Source organism: Narcine bancroftii, chromosome 1 (genome assembly GCF_036971445.1).
Source record: "Narcine bancroftii isolate sNarBan1 chromosome 1, sNarBan1.hap1, whole genome shotgun sequence".
NCBI classification, from domain to species: domain Eukaryota; kingdom Metazoa; phylum Chordata; class Chondrichthyes; order Torpediniformes; family Narcinidae; genus Narcine; species Narcine bancroftii.
The window spans coordinates 201,861,751-201,880,398 of NC_091469.1; the positions used below are offsets into that span (position 1 = coordinate 201,861,751).

Sequence of the window (18,648 nt, forward strand, 5' to 3'; positions counted from 1 at the left end):
GGTCACTCAAGCTGATTAGCTAGTTAATAAGATTCTGATATAACCATATAACAATTACAGTACAGAAACAGGTCATCTCGGCCCTTCTAGTCTGCACCGATTTATGTGAAACTCCACTAATTCCACCTACCTGCTCCCTGCTCATAACCCTCCTACCCCCTCACATCCATGTACTCATCCAACCTCCTCTTAAATGACAAAACTGACCCTCCTGCAACCACTAAACTTGGCATCAACATTATTTTCCCCCACCAATCTTTTACACCATTGTAGCTTAAATTTTAAGATAATGATACTTAACCAACATTTCATGTTTGAGCCCTTCATCAAGGGATGAAAAAATGTCAACAGGCATCTGAACAAAATGGTGGGGGAGGGGCAAGGAGAGCAGGATGGTCCCAAAGGCAGGAGGTAATAGGTGATAGGAGGGAGAGCACTCTAGCAAGCAGGGGAAGGAGGGACGGCTATGAATGGAGAGGGAAGGGGGTGTCGAGCCGGAGGAAAGAAAACAAAGGAAAAGGGTAAGGTGAATAGGCTAGCAGAAACAGGCTAGCTTGTGCCTCGAGGTTTCCAGCTTTGGTTCTAGGCTTCCCAGTTTGGCCCCTGTGAGGATCTCTGGTTCTGCTGCTCTCCCCACTTCTCTCAACGATTAACATTGATTTCTTCAGTTTCTGCTAGCCATACTCTGCTCTCCCTCCCTCCCCATTCCCTTTGTCTTTCCTCCAGCTCTCCACTACCTTCCTTTCCATTCACAGCCATCCCTCCTCCCCCTGCTAATTGGTGTGTCCTCCCTCCCTTATCCACCTATTACCTCCTGCCCCTCCCCACCACCATTTTGTGCGGGAGCCTGCCAAAATTTTATCATGCCCTGATGAAGGGCTCAAACCTAAAACATTGGTTATGTATCTTTATCTTTGCTACATAAAGTCCCACTGTTTGACCAGCTGTGTTTCTCCAGTATTGTGTTTTTCCTTAAATGTGCTCCAGGTACAGACTCCTTCACTTCCATAAAGTTGCATCAAAACTCCCCTACATATAATGCAGGTCAACGTTCTTAATTGCTTGCATATTAACTTTTGTGTTTTGTGCACTAGGACACCTGGATCTCTTTGTGCACAGCCTTTTGTAGTCTCATTCCATTAAAAAAATAATAAATTTGCTTTCGTATTCTTCCTTTTTCAAAATGGATATCCTCACATCTCCCTTTTTTTGTCTGACTATCCATCTCTCCACAGGCACTTTCTGCCCTCCAAACTTACTAACCTCTATCTTTAGATCATCAGCAAATCTGTCTGGAGTGCATTTGATCCTTTAATCCAGGTTATTAACATAGACTGGAAATAGTTGAGGCACACTACTGATCCCTGTGGCAGCCCAGAAGTTACTGATGGTCACTTTCCAAAAATTACTCATTTATTGTGACTATCTCCTGTTAATTAATTCCCTCATCCCTGTTAACACTAGCCTGAAGGCTTAAACAATTTGTTCAAGTTTATTCCTTCTGGAAATACAAATAAACTTGCATCTTGCTGGTGCCCCTATATTCCATCCAATCCTCTGGTACCTTTCCAGAATCCAGGAAGTTATAAAAGATTACAATGCATTTCTACTGTCCCTAGAATGAAGATTATTGGTCAAGAGAAGCCTTTGTCTGAGGTAGATTTAATATTTATCCAAGTGCCTTGATTATCAAATAATCTAAGATCTTATTGTATTGTACTGTGGAGACTGATCCAAACTAATTACTTAGAATCTCTGCCATTTCCTTTCATTAGTTCATCAATCTCATTTTCCAATATTCTCAAATCAATGTTTGCTTGCAATGCTCTTTTTATATATGTAGAGACTCTTATCTAATTATTTGCTAGTTTATTCTCTCTATTTTCTCCATCTTTATATTTATCTTTTGATGATTTCTAATAATTTCCCATCTCTTGCCTACCTCTATTTTGTACCACTTTGTGTGCCTTTTATTTCAAGTTTTTAACTGTCCTTAACTTCCTTGGTTGGCTATAAACTCACAAATTGGTCCAGTCTCATAACACAATTTCAAAACTAAAACTGCTTGATTCCTGATTGGTTCCTTGATGATTTGCTTCAAGAAACTATTCCACATGTTTTCTGTGCAGTCATCCTTTGCCAGTTTGATTTGTCCAATCTAAATGCTGATTAAAATCACCCAGGGTTATTACAGTTACATTCTTGATTATTTGTACTTTGTCCTACAGCATAGGTATTGTTAGGGGGCTCCTCATGGAAAATAGGTGCAGGAGTAGGCCATTCAGTCCTTTGAATCTGTTCCACCTCTTCAGCCTCTTTATTTCACATTCGTATTTTCTAATTGGTTAATGGGAGGTTATTTGATCCATCAAATTTATTCTGGCTCCCAGAGCATTCCATCAGTCACATTTCCCATTTTATTTCACTGCAATTTATTCACCTGCCATCCCTGTACAGTCAGTGTAATCTACTACCATCTTTAGAATATGTGAGGAAACCAGAACTCCTGGGGAAAACCCATATAGTCGTGATGAGAATTTGCAGACTTCACCTGAATCCGGATCAAATGCAGGTTGCTGAAGCAGTGCAGCAGGAACCCTTAACTGCTGCAGCAATTTTGTCTGTCCCATTTACCACTCTTTCCTCAGAGGCCTGCGAGTTCCCTCCCAAAACCTTTCCAATTCCCTTTTTAATGCTGGCTATCTCCTCTCTGTGCTGAGTCTTGAAGAACTGTTCTGACCCAAAATATTGACCAATATTTTTCTCCCACTGACGCAGTTCGACCTGCTGCATTCCTCTGACAGATTGGGTTTCTTTTCTGGCAAAAATAAGGCACTGATTAATATTGTTTCCATCCCAAGAGTCATTAAGAATGAAAGGTTGACCAATCCAAAAGTAGTAATTTGGCTCTAACTAATAATTATGTTTTGCATTAATCTCCCAGCATGGATGGAGGTTTGGAGCTATCACAAGCAGTGTTACATTATTGGGCTTTAATAGTCTTTGTAACTCATCAATTTAACTCTGCTTCCTTTTCCCCAGCTGAAACCAAAACCTTTCACTACCAATTTCAAATGCTTTCTGTGCTGTCAGCAGTTTAAATTATTCAAAATACCACAGTCTACATCCTCATAATATCCCTGAGCTATTCTGTATAAGCACACTTTTCTCACAAGGGAATTACTCTTGCCTATTCTCTTGGCTCCCACATCAGTTCGACTGCCAGTAAACCCATATCCCATCACTTCAAGCTTGGAACCTCCATATCATTTCATATTCTCTTCCATTCATCTTGGCAGCTATAACAAAATAATCCATTTTTGTTTGATTTATAAAAAAAAAAAATGTTTTAATAGCCTGTATTTTGATAATGGAAGTGCCACTGATCACTTCTATAAATTAATGTATGGAAAGAAAATCTAGCCTGGTTTGCTTCAGAATACAGTTAATTTGCTGTGGAAAATTTATAACTATTGTGGATTTTAAGGGTGCAGAATATAATTCCACCCACACAGAATGAAGTAGGATATAATTGAAGTGTATCCTTCATAAATTGTACAAAAGTAATGCACTGTTAACATTGTGTGGGTAACGTTCAGCATAGGCCTTTATTGTCCAATAATTTGACTAATAGTCTACTTTACTAATTGGATATGCAGATCAAGTATTGGGACTGGAGAATTTGCTTTAGTTTTTTTGTAGCGTGCAAGTAAATTTTTTCAATGCTGGGAATTAAAATTTGTGTAACAGAGTAATTCATCAAATTTTTGCTCAAAAGAACCAAAAATGTTGTTATGGAGGTCATACCAAGGCATATTTATTTGTTCTGGAAAGTAGAATGGACACAGCTTTATTTTGCAAATTTGTGTTTTAAAATTTGCATAATCAGAGAAGAAAAACAATTTTTTTCATTAGGAATGTATAAGTGTCATGTACAATCCTCAAAACCTCTGGGCACTCTGGCTGTTGCAATTTAAAAAGCTACTTTTAGTACAAACATGTAATCTTTTGATCCCCTGGTTCAAAATTATTCTTATCCCTACTTGTTGGACAGCATGGTTGGCAATAGCAGCGAGCCAAACGCCTTTATAGTGTTGTCTAAGGAATTTGTATGTTCTCCCCATGTCTACATGGATTTTCCTGGGCGCTCTGGTTTCCTCCTACCATTCAAAATGAACTGGGGGTGTTGGTTAATTGTGTGTAAATTGGGCGGCATGGACTCGTGGGCCGTAATGGCCTATCACCATGCAGTATGTCTAAATTTAAATTTTACTATCCTGAGATCTTGATCTGGATGAGGAGATAGGTCAAAAATTTACTTTTGTGTTCACAGTTGTTACTAATAAATTCAGAATCAACATCTGGAAATGAACTGGAATAAATTGCTTTCTTCTGGGTGATGAAAATGTTATTTGACTTTTTAAACCTGAATATGTGAAAGGAACTAAAATTGATCAATTGACTTTTGCAGGTGGCAGCTAACTTTAAACACAAGAAATATAAGCAGGAGAAGCCCATTCAGCCCCTTTGACCTCCTGTGCTATTCATCAAAGTCAGGTTTTTAAATTTTTTTATTGAAATTTATAAATATATTTGATATTATACACACAACAGTATAAGAACAAGAAAAAAGTACTTTACAAGTATAAAGAAATAACAATGTATCCTAGAATAAAAATGAACATCACAACCAATGCTAAACAGAAAGAATTCAATATATCTCTTGTTCAACAGGAAAAAAAAGATAGTAACTAACTTATCCTAAATCTATAACCCCTAAACTGAAAATAAAAAGCTGCTGGAATGCCTTAAACCACCAAAAGGGTTGCAGTAACAGTACATGGTGAATTGCCTTGTATGTAAATAAATAAGTTCAGGAAGAGATAATAAACTATTTGTAGTTATATACAAAATAGTAAATCACTATTATTCATTGAAAGTTAAAATATTCCATAAGTGTACCACATTTTATCAAACTTCAGTTTTCAAAATATTACATCAAGTGGTCAACTTTATTTATTGTTCATACTATGGTAAAGACAAGATAGCATTTCTTCAGGACCATGGAGCATATTTACATAAATACAAGTTGAGATATAAGTTAAACACATGCAATATACATCTTAATATTTAATATCTTAAGAGTCCCTGGTACCAAGGTACTCTATACACATATGTTCTAGGAATTTAGGAGTCTGATGGCTTAGGGGGGAAAAAAAAACTGTTGCCCATTCTGGACGTAAGGGCCCAGTGCTGCAGTACCTCTTACCAGATGGCAGAAGGGTGAACAGTTTACCTGAGGGGTGTGTGGCGTCCTTCATAATGTTTATTGCCTTTCGCCTGCATTGAGTGTTATATATGTCCCTCACAGTAGGAAGAAAACACTCAATGATCTTTTCCGTTGACTTCACAATCCTCTGCAGGGTCTTACAATTTGAGACAGTACAGATTCCAAACCAGGTGGTAATGCGGTTGCACAGGATGCTCTCAATACATCCTCTGTAGAATGTAGTGCAGCGGCGGGGGAGTGGGGGGGAGGGTTGGGAGATTAACTTTCCTCAGCCTTTGCAGGAAGTAAAGGCACTGCTGAGCTTTCTTGGGTCTGGAGTTGGTGTTTAGGAAGCAGGTGAGATTCTCTCCTAAGTGCACTCCAAGAAACTTGATAGTCTGGCCACCTTAATGGTGGAGCCATCAATGGTCAGCAGAGCAAGGTCATCTCTGGGCCCTCTTGAAGTTGACCATGATCTTTTTTTTTTAAACATCTAATCTTCTTGAAGTTCAAGCATGATAAAGTTTGGATCATCCATTGTGCAAAACTGGGAGGGATAGAGTCCTTCCTTCTTAGCAAAATAGGTTAGCCTATTTAAGTGCCATAAGCTATCACATGGCAGTCCGACATATGTTCATCTTAGTGGCTCTTTCAATATCCCTGATTCCCTTCAGGTCAAAAAATCTATTGATCTAAGTCTTGAATATGCTCAGTGAGTGAGTCTCCATGGCCACTTGGGAAAGTAATTCTAAAGCGTGTACTTTAGAGTGGGAGTCCAATGCAGTTAATGATTCAGTTTAATAATTTATGCAATTTACAGCAAAATAAAGCTATTCATATTCACAAGGTAATCGGAATCCTTTCTATTGTAGCTTTTATTGTTGTGCAATCTCTTGATTCATTTGATAGGACTCAAATGCAGGGAATTATTAAATTATCTGCCCATACAGTCTTGCAGTGTTTTGTGCTCTCACAATATTTTCTTGCATTACTTTCCCCTGCACCTGTAAAAGAATGTTACATTGACAGAATCTTTCTCCTTTTCTTTTTCCTGTTTATGTTGCATTTTGTCCTCTTTAGATCATATAAGAGAAAGACACAGAGTGAAATGTATGAAGCATTTATTCGACCAATATATTTTTTTAGTATCATGGCCTTTCAGTCAAGTTTTTACTTCTTCCCAGGGATTCAAACATTCCTTCTAGCTGAAGCAGTTCCAGTCCTGAGTACTACATTCAGTGCTCACGATATGGTCTCTACATTGGAGAAATCAAACACCACAATGGATGACTAATTTAAAGAATACTTACACTCAGGTTACAAGGATGACCTTGAGCTTTGATTCCTGCTACTTCTCAAGGTTCAAGATTCCATTCAATGTCAGTACACAATGTACAGTAAAGTTTGTTTTGTTTGCCTCATAAAGACACACCATCACATTCTAGCTCTGACCTCATTATTCCAACAGGGCCCAGCTGAGGTTAAGAATCAGCAGCTCATCTGTTATCTGGACAGGTTGTAGTGCTCACACGCTCTTGAATCTGGCAAGTTTCTGAAGCCTTTCCAATTTGTGTCAAAACTCCATATCTGAGGTTAAGGTTAACACACAATGTTAAATAGGTTCTGGCAACTTGACCTGCTGAGTGTTTCCATCATTTTTTCAATTTCCAGTGATTGCTGTAATTTCAATTTTTTTTCTCCTCTTGGTCCTCATCTCTCTCCATTTATAAATCCACCCTTGTCAATGACCAAGAAAATGCACGGGCACCTCTACATCCTCAGAAGCCTGAGGAATTTCAGCAGGTCCCCTGCGTCCTTCGACAATTTCTGCAGATGCACCACTGAGAGTATCCTGTCATGATGCATCACCGCATGATAGAGGAACTGTTCTGTCTAAGACTGTAAGAAACTTCAAAGAATTTTAAATGCAGCTTAGACCATCACATATGCCACATTTACTCCTCCATTTACTCCATCTACACTCCCTTTATTTTGGAGAAACAGCCTCAAGACTTGTGCCACACTGATCACAATATCTTTTACCACTCCTATGGGGAAGAAGATTCATTGGTGTGAGATCATGTACCACCAGATTTATAGACAAATTTCTTTCCCACCATTATCAAACTCGTGAAGAAACTTCATCACTCTAAAATAACATTGCTTTTGGTTTTTTTCTAACTGATTTCACTTTGTAGCTTTGCACACTGTACTGTGTTTTGTATTGTTCTTTATATGGGTCGGCTAGCTGGATTGCATGCAAATCCTCGGTATGAGGTATCTCAGTGTCCATGACAATAAACTTGAACTGTGTCATCTGGACTCTTGAGACTCTAATTGGCCATGAACATTCAGTTTGATTTCTCTTTGTCTCCAACTTTTACTTTTTTCTAATTTGGATGAGAAGCTATTGACGTTAAAAATGAATGATTTCTTTAGTTGTAATGCCTGACATGATGGGCATAATTTTGTATATATTCTTGTTACATATGAAAAACAGTAGCCAAATTGCAAACAGCAAGCTTGTTCATAGGAATGCAATAATAACTATTTTTAGAGTCATTGTTTGAGCAGTCAATCCATAATGGTAAAAGCACTGGTGATAATCATCCTTGACTTGACAGCGTTCTCTTCAGTTCTGCACCACAAACCAGCATGGATTCTTTGGAGTGGGATGTGAACCAACAACTTTCTGAATCACAGGAAAGATTGTCAACTCAGTTACTGCAAATACTTTAAAAGCATTAAAATTTCCAGCTTTTTTAAGGTGCCATGTCAAAGGCTATTGTGAAATATAAAAGATTATGGTGCAAGAAGTAATATTGGCATGTAAAGACACAAGATATTGAACCATTATGAGCAAGATGTAAGGAGTGGATGGAACAATGGTTGAAGGAGCCACCAGAAATATGTTAATGAAGTGGACATAGACTATAATGGAACTTAGGCTGAGTAAAGATGTGGCAAATGATGTTTAATGTGGGAAAATGTCAAATTGTTTAGATTGACAGGTAAAATAAAAAGTGATCTAAATGGTGAGTGATTGAAGAGTTCTTGGATGCAGAGTGATCTGGTGTCCTAGGGCAAGATTCATAGAAGGCTAGTAGTCAGGTACAGAAAGAAATTAGGAAAATTAAGTTTTATTGTTTGTTGGGGGAATTGAATTCATGAGTATAGTGGTTGTGCTCTACGGCATTGGTAAGATCACTTTTGGAGTATTATGAACAGAATTGATCTTGTATAAAGATTGATACAAGTCTTCTGGAAGCTGTTCAGGGAAGGTTAATATCTGGAATGGATGAGTTATCTCTTGAGGAAACATTGAATAGACTGAGCTTGTATCTGCCAGAGTTCAGAAGAATGAGAGGTGGCTAAAATATAAGAAAAATCTTGAGGAGTCTTGACAGGGTGGCTACAGAGAGCATATTCCTTCTTGTGAGAGAATTTAGAACAAGAGGTTCATGGTTTTAAATATTAGAATGCCCATTAAGAAAGAGATGAGGTGATTTATTTTTCACCTCCGAGTTGAGTCTTTGAAACTCTCTTCATTAATGGGCATTAATAGCTGACTTTTTGAGTATTTTTAAAGCAATGGTGGGTAGAATCTTGATAAGCAGAGGGATGAAAGTTTCCCACAGGATGAAAGGATGTGGAGTTGAGGTTGCAATCAGGTCTTAAATAATGTCAGCCATGAAGAGCCAAGACTTTCTCCAACTGCTAATTCATATGTTTGCATGTTGTGCTATTTCATGTTTAATATTCAGATAATTATAGCTATTTGTCCAATGTGGCTTAAGAATATGTCTAATTTTTCTAATGTAGAGTTTTATCAAAATCGTGGCACAGAATTCACATGTGTCCATTTGAAGTCTCTGCATTTAATTGATGAACTTATCCAAAGTTAACTTTCAGAGTAGCTACTTTGAGATCACAGCTATCCTAATAACAGCACCTTCTGGGGAAAAATTATTAGTCTGACTCCACACATATTTCAAGCCCAGCAACAGCACGATGGAGGCTTCATCACACACATTGTAGAATTTAATGGAAAATAATCATAGAAGATCAATAGTTTGAATTTTACATTTTACATGTCGCTAGCACTCTTTGCATAATTATGTTAGTGGCAGCAACACATTTGAAATCGCACCTGGGAATCTGAAGGTTGGTGTCAGTTTTTAATACCCAGATGCTCCACTGTTTAGGTGCTTTTACAAGTATAATTTCAACTGGGTTATTATAAAGCAATACAGAGGAGTGCGGAGAAACTCAGCAGGTCATGCAGCCTTCATAGGAAATAAAAGGTAGCCTTTATGAGCAAAAAAGCAGGCAAACACTTTTGTGTATTGCACTACAATCACAGCATCTGCAGACTTTCCTATTTAACTGAGTTTTTATAAAACCATGTTTTGCGAAATACCCTGAAAATTTGCTTTGTGGCAAGGGATGTGAAGAAGATTTTGATGGGAGTACCAAGCTACAATTACTGTTAGCAAGCTCTTTGCAACTACTGGTTTAAGAATGACTGAACTCAGGCTCAGCTGATGCTGTGTAAATTGGATGAAGGTTTCTGCCTCTCCTGCCCTTTCAGGCAGTGAATTGTAGAGCCCACTGGCTCTGAGTGAAAGAAATATTCTAATAATGACAACATATTTATGCCTCTTAGTCCCTATTTACTTTTTCCAGCCCCTTCATAATTTTATTCATCTCAATTAGTCTCTCTTCAACTGCCAAAGAAAATTTCTACAACAATCCAATGCTTTCTCATGGGCTTTTATTTTTAACCCTGGCAATATCCTTGTGAATCTCCTCTCCAATGCAGTTATATTTTTCCTGCAGTGATGAGAAGAGCTACAGGCAGTTCTTAAAGCTGTGATCTAAGGCTGTTGTATAACTTCCTCAATCCTATAATCTATAACATGGCTAATGAAAAAACACATCCACTCTACTTGTTTAATCACTGTCCTTCTGTCATCATGATTTGAGTGCATATGGCCCAAGGACTGTTTCTATTCCTATTTATCTTCCCACTCAATATTCCCCTTTGTTGTGTATCCCTTTGCCTCATTAAATTTCACATGTATTTTGATTAAGGTTCAAGGTTGTATTGTAATAATACGTTCAAATTGAAACATACATGAGATACTTCAATTTTTGTCTGGTTTTATGGCAAACAAAGAATCGCCATGAGCATTGCTCGGCACCTCTATCAACAGGAGAATGCAAAGCAAAACGGAGTCCGCGGCTTTGCCCTCCAGCACTTCCACATCCTCTGCAGATGCCCAGACTCCTGTTCCAACCATCACAACCTGAGCTTCAGATCCAAACTTTCGATATTATCGGAAAACCTTCAGCCACCGAGGTCTTTTGGGCGTCCTCAACACCCTCTCAATCCTGGCTCTGCTAGCTCGTTCCATGAGCCAGCCTTCAGCAGCCCCCAGCCGTATTGCCTGCATTTCGTTAGCCACATTGCCCAAATAACAAGACCACGAGTATCTTCCTGCCTGCAGTCCAAAGCTTTAATCCTCCGTGTTATCCACACAGCCGTCTGCAAACTTCTTTGTTAACATTTTAATCAAGATCATTAATATATTAGAAAAAGAAATGGTCTGAATAATGAGCCCTGTAACAGAAATGCAGTGGGAGGGATATTGTTTTACCATTTTATTTCTGCTACTGAGCCAAATGTGGATTTAATGTGTTACTTTGGATCATATGTGTTTCCCACCCCTCCCCCCAACCTCCACTCAAAAGTCCTGCTAAAATCTATTTAAAATAAACGTACAATCCTAATGAATTGTCCCTGTCCCGTGGGCAATTCCGAGCTCTCTGGTGCTGCGGGTATGAAATTTGTTTACCTCCCTGTGACCACATGGGTTTGCTCCAGATGTTCTGGTTTTCTCCTACATCCCAAAGACACGGTTGCTGTTTAGTGAGTTGGCCACTGCAACGGACTCCTCACGACAGGAGGACCAGAATCGAGGGCCGGGAGGCTGAATGGACAAATGGGATTGAATTGGGAGTTTTTTTGAGAGCCAGCATGACCTTTGCCTTCTACATGAAGGTTTAACAAACCTTTCAGGATAGATTGCAATAATTCGCCCACCACCACAGTTAAAACAATTGCTTTGGTTCAAGGTTAAAACCATGACAATAACACAACATGACAGTTAAAACAATTGGTGCGATTAAACAAGGCACAGATGCAAGTTCCTTGTGTGCATTCCCCAGCGTTTCGCAACATTCAGGGTCACGGAAAAAGAGCATCTTCGTTTTTACAATTCTGTGTGTGCGTGTCTTCCTGTCCCTTAAATTGATGACCAGGTAACTGGGTGGAATGTACAGTAATGGAATGAGCAACATTTGTGAACGTGACCGTGGAATCGCTCTTCATTTGCCACTGAATGTCACTAACTCCGTTTCTGTCTCCGCGAGCGCTGCTTGATGTGCAGAGAAATGGCCAGCATTTAAATTTTTTATCTCTACTCTCCAGCATCAGCAGCATGTTGCTTTTGTTTTGTCTTCCTTTCCCTTTGTTGGTAAAATGGAAATTTGGACGCCTGCCAGATTTTGTACTCCGTTGGAGAGAACGGGCAATTTCAGTCCTGCTACCCCATGCGACTGGATGGGTGAAGCAGAGAGAATTCCAACATTAATCCAGGGTGAGGTTTACAATGACTTTACGGGGTTGTCGCATTGCAATTGCAAGGTCTTCTGGTAGAATTGTGTTTGTGCATCTTTGAAACGCGTTATATAAGAAAAAAAATGAGTAAATACGTGAAAGCAGCTCTGCACATTTTATGAACGATGCCTCTCACTCGGTGGCGCTGCTTGGCCGGCCGCTTCTGATTGGCTGAAGGTTTCCAAGCACCCTGCACCCCAGCCGTAACGCCAGAGTCAACCAAACCAGAAGCAAGTCGGACACGCCCAACCTCTGTGATGTCATGTGATCGACGTCCACCAGGTTGAACACTAGGAAAGTATGATTGAGAGGGGCGGGTTGGTTGCAGTCGTGGACCAATGGTTGGGCAGAACCCAATAAAAGGCGGCGCCAAGACAGCAAGTTAGTCTGAGGAGCGCGTAGTAAGAGACGGTGGGGCTTTATGGCAGTTGTTCGGGTTCGTAGCCGATGATCGCGGCGATCAGATTGGGATAAGCGGCGTGGCCCTCGGCCTTCAAGGGGCAACGCTGACCGGAGAAAGGAACAGCGGGCGGGAGAGATCCGGATCACCGCCGTGACGAGCCCCCAGGTTTGGGAGGTACGTGGGGTGGGGGGGGGGGGGGTCTCGTCAGCTGAAGGCGGTCGGCTCCAGGCTCTGCTGCCCGGTTCTTGTCGAGGGTAGGCCGCAGCACGCCGCTTGCAAGGTGAGTTGGATGCTGGAGTGAGGGGTGGGGGCCGGGGCTCCGGGGCCAGGCTGACAGCAGGTGGCTGTGTGCTTTACCAGCTCCCTGCGACCGCCCCTTTACCCACCTGTCTGTGTGCGAGATCAATACGGATAACGTGCATCGTGCACACCGGCTGTCTGCTCCAAATGCCCAGAGAGTGCAGGTTGAAAGTTGTCTCTAGAGCCGCCTGTAGCGTGGCGATTGGGCCAGTGATGACGTGAGAAAGGATTCTGTTCATTCTGCGTGGCAGCCTTTGCCTGGGATGCTTGTGCCATCTCACTAATGGACCAGGTCTCCTCAAAGGGCACTTGTTGTGTTGGGTACTCACGATGGCATTGAGAGGTGGTTGCACTTTATTTTTAAAACAGTGCTCTTTAAGATCTCCAAGTTGTCTCAAAGTGATCTCCATAAATTCAGCTGCACAGTTGTGGAATGTGTATTATCGGAATCATTAATTACATAGTTTGTGATTATGGCACTAAAAATAACCGTTGCTTGTCTGCTCCTTATTGTGGTGGACTATTCCAGATTCTGTCTTCCAGCAGTGGAAAAACATTCCACATCCAGTTGGTCATATTCAGAGTGTCACCTACATTTGGTTCTCCATTTGATCTGACAGCATTCCTTGGTGTTCATCATCATCTATTTTTACCACTTGTTCCACCCCTCTGTCCCCCTCCCTCAGAAGATCTGCAGATACAACAGAAACCCCTCTAATTTCTCATCCACACACTGTCCTTTGGCAGCAGCATCTAAGAAGACTTCATTAGTGTTGACACATGTACTTACACCAATCGCAACACTTCCGTAGTCCTCAAATGTACACGCTACTCTCTCACTAAAATTCATTGATGAGGCCTTGAACCATTCCTAAAGCACTCCACCCACTGCCTAATAATTGTTTGTCCTTCATTTACATGGTGTCATTTTAAAAGCTTTGCCATGTCCTAATTTAGGTGAGGTTGCATTTCTTCACTCTTGGGTTTGGTTCTGGTTCAGCAACACTTCAATTGTAGTTCACATTTGTTTTCTCATCTCCACGTCCTTCCCTTCCCCCAGTTTCCTCCAGCTGTAAATACATTGGAAGATACCTACATTAATCTTTTGGAGCCGCTTTGCATCATCATTGGAATCAGTGTTTTGGAATTCACTCCATGAACATTTCTGTTTCACTTTCTTTTTCTCCATATGGTACTCTTTAAAACTAATTTCTTTGAAACTTTTAGTCATATTATTTCTGCCACATGATATCATATATTGTTTGCTAAACTCATATAATGCATAATGATATTTTAATACACTGTTGTTGCTACTTTTGCAATGTAGCACTAATTTGATTTGAACTAAATATAAGATACTTGAAGCCATTAAAACCTTGCCAAATTAATTATTACATCAAAATGTAGATGGGGAATTCCTAAATGCATACTAGATGAGTTTTTAGATTGGTATGTTGAGGGACTGACTAGGGATCAATCTATTTTAAATCTAGTACCATGCAGTAAGAAAGGGTTAATCATTCTGAATGGACCTCTATGGAAAAAGTGATCATAATATGATAAGATTTTGTATTACTTTTGAAAATGATATAATTGAATCTGAAACTTGGATTTTCCACTTGAAATTAAAATCACGAAATGATGAGTGGCAGATTGCCTGCGGTATATTGGGAAACTAAATTGAAAGGTATGACACGACACAGTCCATGGCTAGAATAAGGAAATATTGCAAAACTTTCAACAAATAAGCCAAGGCATTAAAAAAGTGATCCAAGCACGGATAATTAAAAATGATATTAAATTTAAGGCTTACCGGGAAAGAATGTTGACATAAAAATTAGATTCATTGTTTTTTTAAATACTGCAATGCTTTTTAAGATAGGTTCTTGAGGCTCCAACTATTTGCTTCCAGTGTATAATTGAGTGGGGATGTGGCTATTTATATAGAAACTTCATGACGATAGACAAGTTGAGTGAATAAAACAACAGATGGGAGCAGAAGACTGACTCCTATTGTTTGCTGGAGAAGGTCGGGGGTTTTGCAAGTGAGAGAGAGAAGGACATGGTGCTGGCAGTTTTGAATCTCAGAGGAGAGAGAGAGACAGATGGAAGTCTTTGACTGTGTGTGACACAGAAACTGTAACAAGCCAGGAATTGAAACAGAAGCTCCAGAGTGGTGGATGGCTGGAAGTGCTCTCTGTCTGATGTTTCTCTTGGAATAAAAGGAACAGAAAGAAACTCTGTGGTAACCTGGAAGAAAGAGGGTATCATCTGGAGAACCCTGAAGGGGCAAGTTTCTTCGGCAAAACACTGAGGTGACTAATGGTGGTGCCTCAGTTGTGGAAATCCTGGAACGGAACAACACATCTCTCTGCAAACCTACAAGAACCTTCCTGAGTGATAAACATTTACCTTTCGAGCACCAAAGCCTGGTGAACTTTATACATGTTCAATTCTGTGCACAGTATAAGAATTGCCTGCAACCAGAGAACTTGGAAGAATGAGAAGTGAGATTGGACTGTGAACCAAAGAACTTTTCTTAAATTTACATACTTGCGCTTAGAATTAGAAGGGGGTTAAGTTGGGTTAGTTAAGTTAATAGTGATAAGTTAAAGTTTGATTCTGTTTTCATGTTTAAAGATAATTAAAAACAACTTTTGTTTAAGTAACTACTTGCTGCTGCGTTTGGGGGTCCTTTGGGCTCGTAACAGTACATACAGTATTTGGTCTTGATATCTAAACAAAAGATAAACCTCCTATTAATCTGAGTGTAGTAAAGGTTCCCTCAACTGCTTCCTGCGGTGACCCGTCTACATTTTTGTCCAAATGTCACAAGCAATGTTAAGTCCATCTTTTAAAAAATTCTCCTTTCTTTGTAATGCTGAAATGTTTTTTAGTTTTGTGAAACATTTCATTGTTATGATGGTTCATTTTTTTTTAGAATTAAGCAGAACTTTAGGAGTAAACAGTTTGGAAGCTGAGCTGTAATTGATGTGTCAGTAATGAACCTCTGGACTGGATCTCTTGGGAGATGAAGAACTGTAAACGAAGCATTGCTAATTCAACATTGATCTCTGTCCTGATGAACTATTTGACAAAGAAATTGCTACCTAGAGAAATAAGTAGGTCACGTATTCTTCAAGATTGAGCTGAGTTTGCTTGTACTTTCTGTGATGATTACACTTACTGCGGGCGAGAGATGGGGTGGGAATTTTCCTTCTCCACTCACGAAGCTTTTTAGTGTCTCATCAGAGCTCGTGTTGGGTGAAGGCATGACTGGGTGGGAATATGTCCACTAGCCACTGAGAGATGAGGAATGAGATGAGTATGAGGAAAAATAATTTGTTTTCAAACTGGGTAATGAAATACTTTTGTAAAATGCAAATTTAACATGTGTGAAGGTTAATACCCTATCTTGTGCTTAATTCCATTCCTATAAAAGCTTTTAAATAAAATAATTTGGACCTTGTTTTGTAGATGACAAGTCACTGATGTGTATGTTGTTGCATTTGTAAGTTAGACAGTGGAATCTTGTCACTTGTGCAATACATGAGAGCAGATCAATGCAAGCATAAAAATGGTGATTTAATCTTCCAAAGATTCCTTTAATGAGGTTAACTTTCCAAGGGAATTAAAGGTATGACCTCTACTCCAATACAGCTTGACTTTAAACTGCTATTGGTCAAGCAATGCTGGTGCAAGCCAATTGCCTTTACAAACACTAAACTGTTTATGTCAAGAATCATTAATGATGAGTTTATTATCATACACATTGTACAATGTACATGTGCACCAATATTCTTGCAGCTGATCAGAAATACTAGTAAACTCATTGAATTAAGCTGAAAGAGATCATACATACATAAGATAGTGCAAAAAAAAAAAAAAAAAAAAAAGTGACTTGCAATAGTGCAGTCCAAAGGGAGGTTCAAGAGCCTGATAGCTGCTGAAAATAAACTGTTCTTGTAACTAGAAGTGCTGATTTTCAGGCTTCTACACCTTCTGCCTGAGGTAGCAGAGAGGAGGTTGTGACCAGGATGATGAGGTCCTGTCCAGGATGATGAGGTCCTGTATGATGGTGTCTTCCTTCCTGAAGCAGTGCCTCACTTGGATGTCTACAATGATGGGAGGTCAGACCCTGTGATAGATCTGCCTATGTTTATTGCCTTCTGTGTTCTTGGGCACTTGTGTTTTCAAACCAGGCCTTGATACAACTAGTCAGTTCATTTTCCACAATACACTTGTAGAAGTTTGATGGAGTATTTGATGACCTGCCAAATCTCCTCCAACTCCTGAGAAAGCAGAATCATTAATTTGCCAACCAAAAATTCCCAAGTTTTGCTTGTGTTGTATATTTTTCAGAGATTATAAATCTCTATTTTTGGACAAGGGTAACAACTACCTTTTGTGTATAGTGTAAAAATTTGCTTGCATTTTCATAAATATTGGCTAGTTTTTCTTTTGTCTACTTAGCCTTGTCTGATTGAAGGTGTGAATATCAAGTTCAGGGAAGTTGCCTCAGTTCTTTTCCTGTACAATTTTGAAATAGGTCCGGTGTAAAGTTGTTAGGCCATAAGTTACTGGAAGTGAGTTTTCTGACTCGAAAATTAATGAACTAAAGCAAGTTTTAAGTTGCAGAAGGATGAGGAATATCAAGGACATATCTGTGAAATGGTGCATTTGTTAAGGAGACAATTAACTTTGCAGCAGAAAGAAAGAAAAAAGGAAAGTCTATTCAGAGACAGCAAGTAGTCAAGGATCACCTTGCAACCTCTGATGTGGTCTGCCTCCCCTGGATGCACAACCCTTGTATCCACCTGATAGATTGAGTCTTTTTCCCAGTGTAGAAATGCCATATTTTTGAGGGCAAAGCTTTAAGGTGGGGGGGGGGGGGAAGGTGGAGTTTAAAGAAAATTGTTTTTTTTCCCCCACATACAGAGTGATTTGTGCCTGGGATGCACTATCAGAGGAGATGGTAGAAGCAGATACAATATCAATGTTTTACAAGCATTAGTCCAACATATAAACATGTAAAAGAATAGGCGCAGACAGATAGAGAGGATGTTTAATTTGGTATCATGTTCATGGTAGGATGAAGGATCTGTTCCTGTACTTTTCTGTTTTTTTGAGAATGTCATTGGTCGAAAGCCTAAAGCCTATGTGGCAATTGTACAACCACTTTGCTTGCCCAAATTTCAGATGTGTCTGAGTGATTTTTGGCAAAGAGACTGTTTGTAGGTGGAGGGGGAAGGAGGAGGGGAAACAATGACAGGCATTGTTGGTGCTACACAAAATTCAGTTACTGTAATATGTTTTATTATGAATAGTTGGGGCGAATAACTAACTACCTAATTTTGTGTTTAAAATGAAGCTATAGTTTATATCCAATTTGTCTCTTTCATCCTGGCAATTCAGTCTTTGCGTTAATGGACAATGAACACTTTTTTGGTGTATTTTATGGATTTTTGGCTGCTGATCATGAATATCACTTTAAAATTTTACTTTCATGTACCTTTTTTTAAGATATAACTTATTTTTGTTATTTCCTGTCGTATTTTAAGTCAACGAGTATAGGTTTGATGTACATCAGAAACCCTGGCAAATTTCTACAGATGTATAGTGGAAAGTGTGCTGACCAGCTACATCGCGGTCTGATATGGGTACACCAATACCAGGACATGACAGGCAAAACCATCCCCACTATTGACATCTTCAGGGAATGCTGCTGTCAGAGAGCAGCAGCAATCATCAAAGACCCTCACCATCCAGCACATGCCCTGTTCTCGCTGCTGCCATCAGGAAAGAGGTATCGGTGCCACAAGACTTGCACCTCCAGGTTCAGAAACAGCTGCTACCCCTCCACCATCAGATTCCTCAACAACAAACTCAATCAGGGACTCTTTTAAGGACTCTTACTTGTGCACTTTATTGATTTTGTTCTCTCTGTATTGTACAGTCAGGTTGTTTACATGTTTTAGGCTATGTACAGTTAAT

The 18,648-nt window shown here is 39.6% G+C and overlaps 1 protein-coding gene across 8 annotated transcripts in view; it reads left to right on the forward strand.

Annotated features, from left to right (window-relative positions):
* The first annotated feature begins 12,174 nt into the window (after window positions 1–12,174).
* Window positions 12,175–18,648, forward strand: part of scai (suppressor of cancer cell invasion) — a 134,682-nt gene continuing 128,208 nt past the window's right edge. For 4 of the 8 annotated variants that reach the window (XM_069888333.1, XM_069888342.1, XM_069888341.1 and 1 more), the window contains exon 1: window positions 12,240–12,528. The gene's annotated coding sequence lies outside the window, so the exon portion shown is untranslated. The other 4 variants (XM_069888337.1, XM_069888336.1, XM_069888334.1 and 1 more) reach the window with 4 other exon arrangements.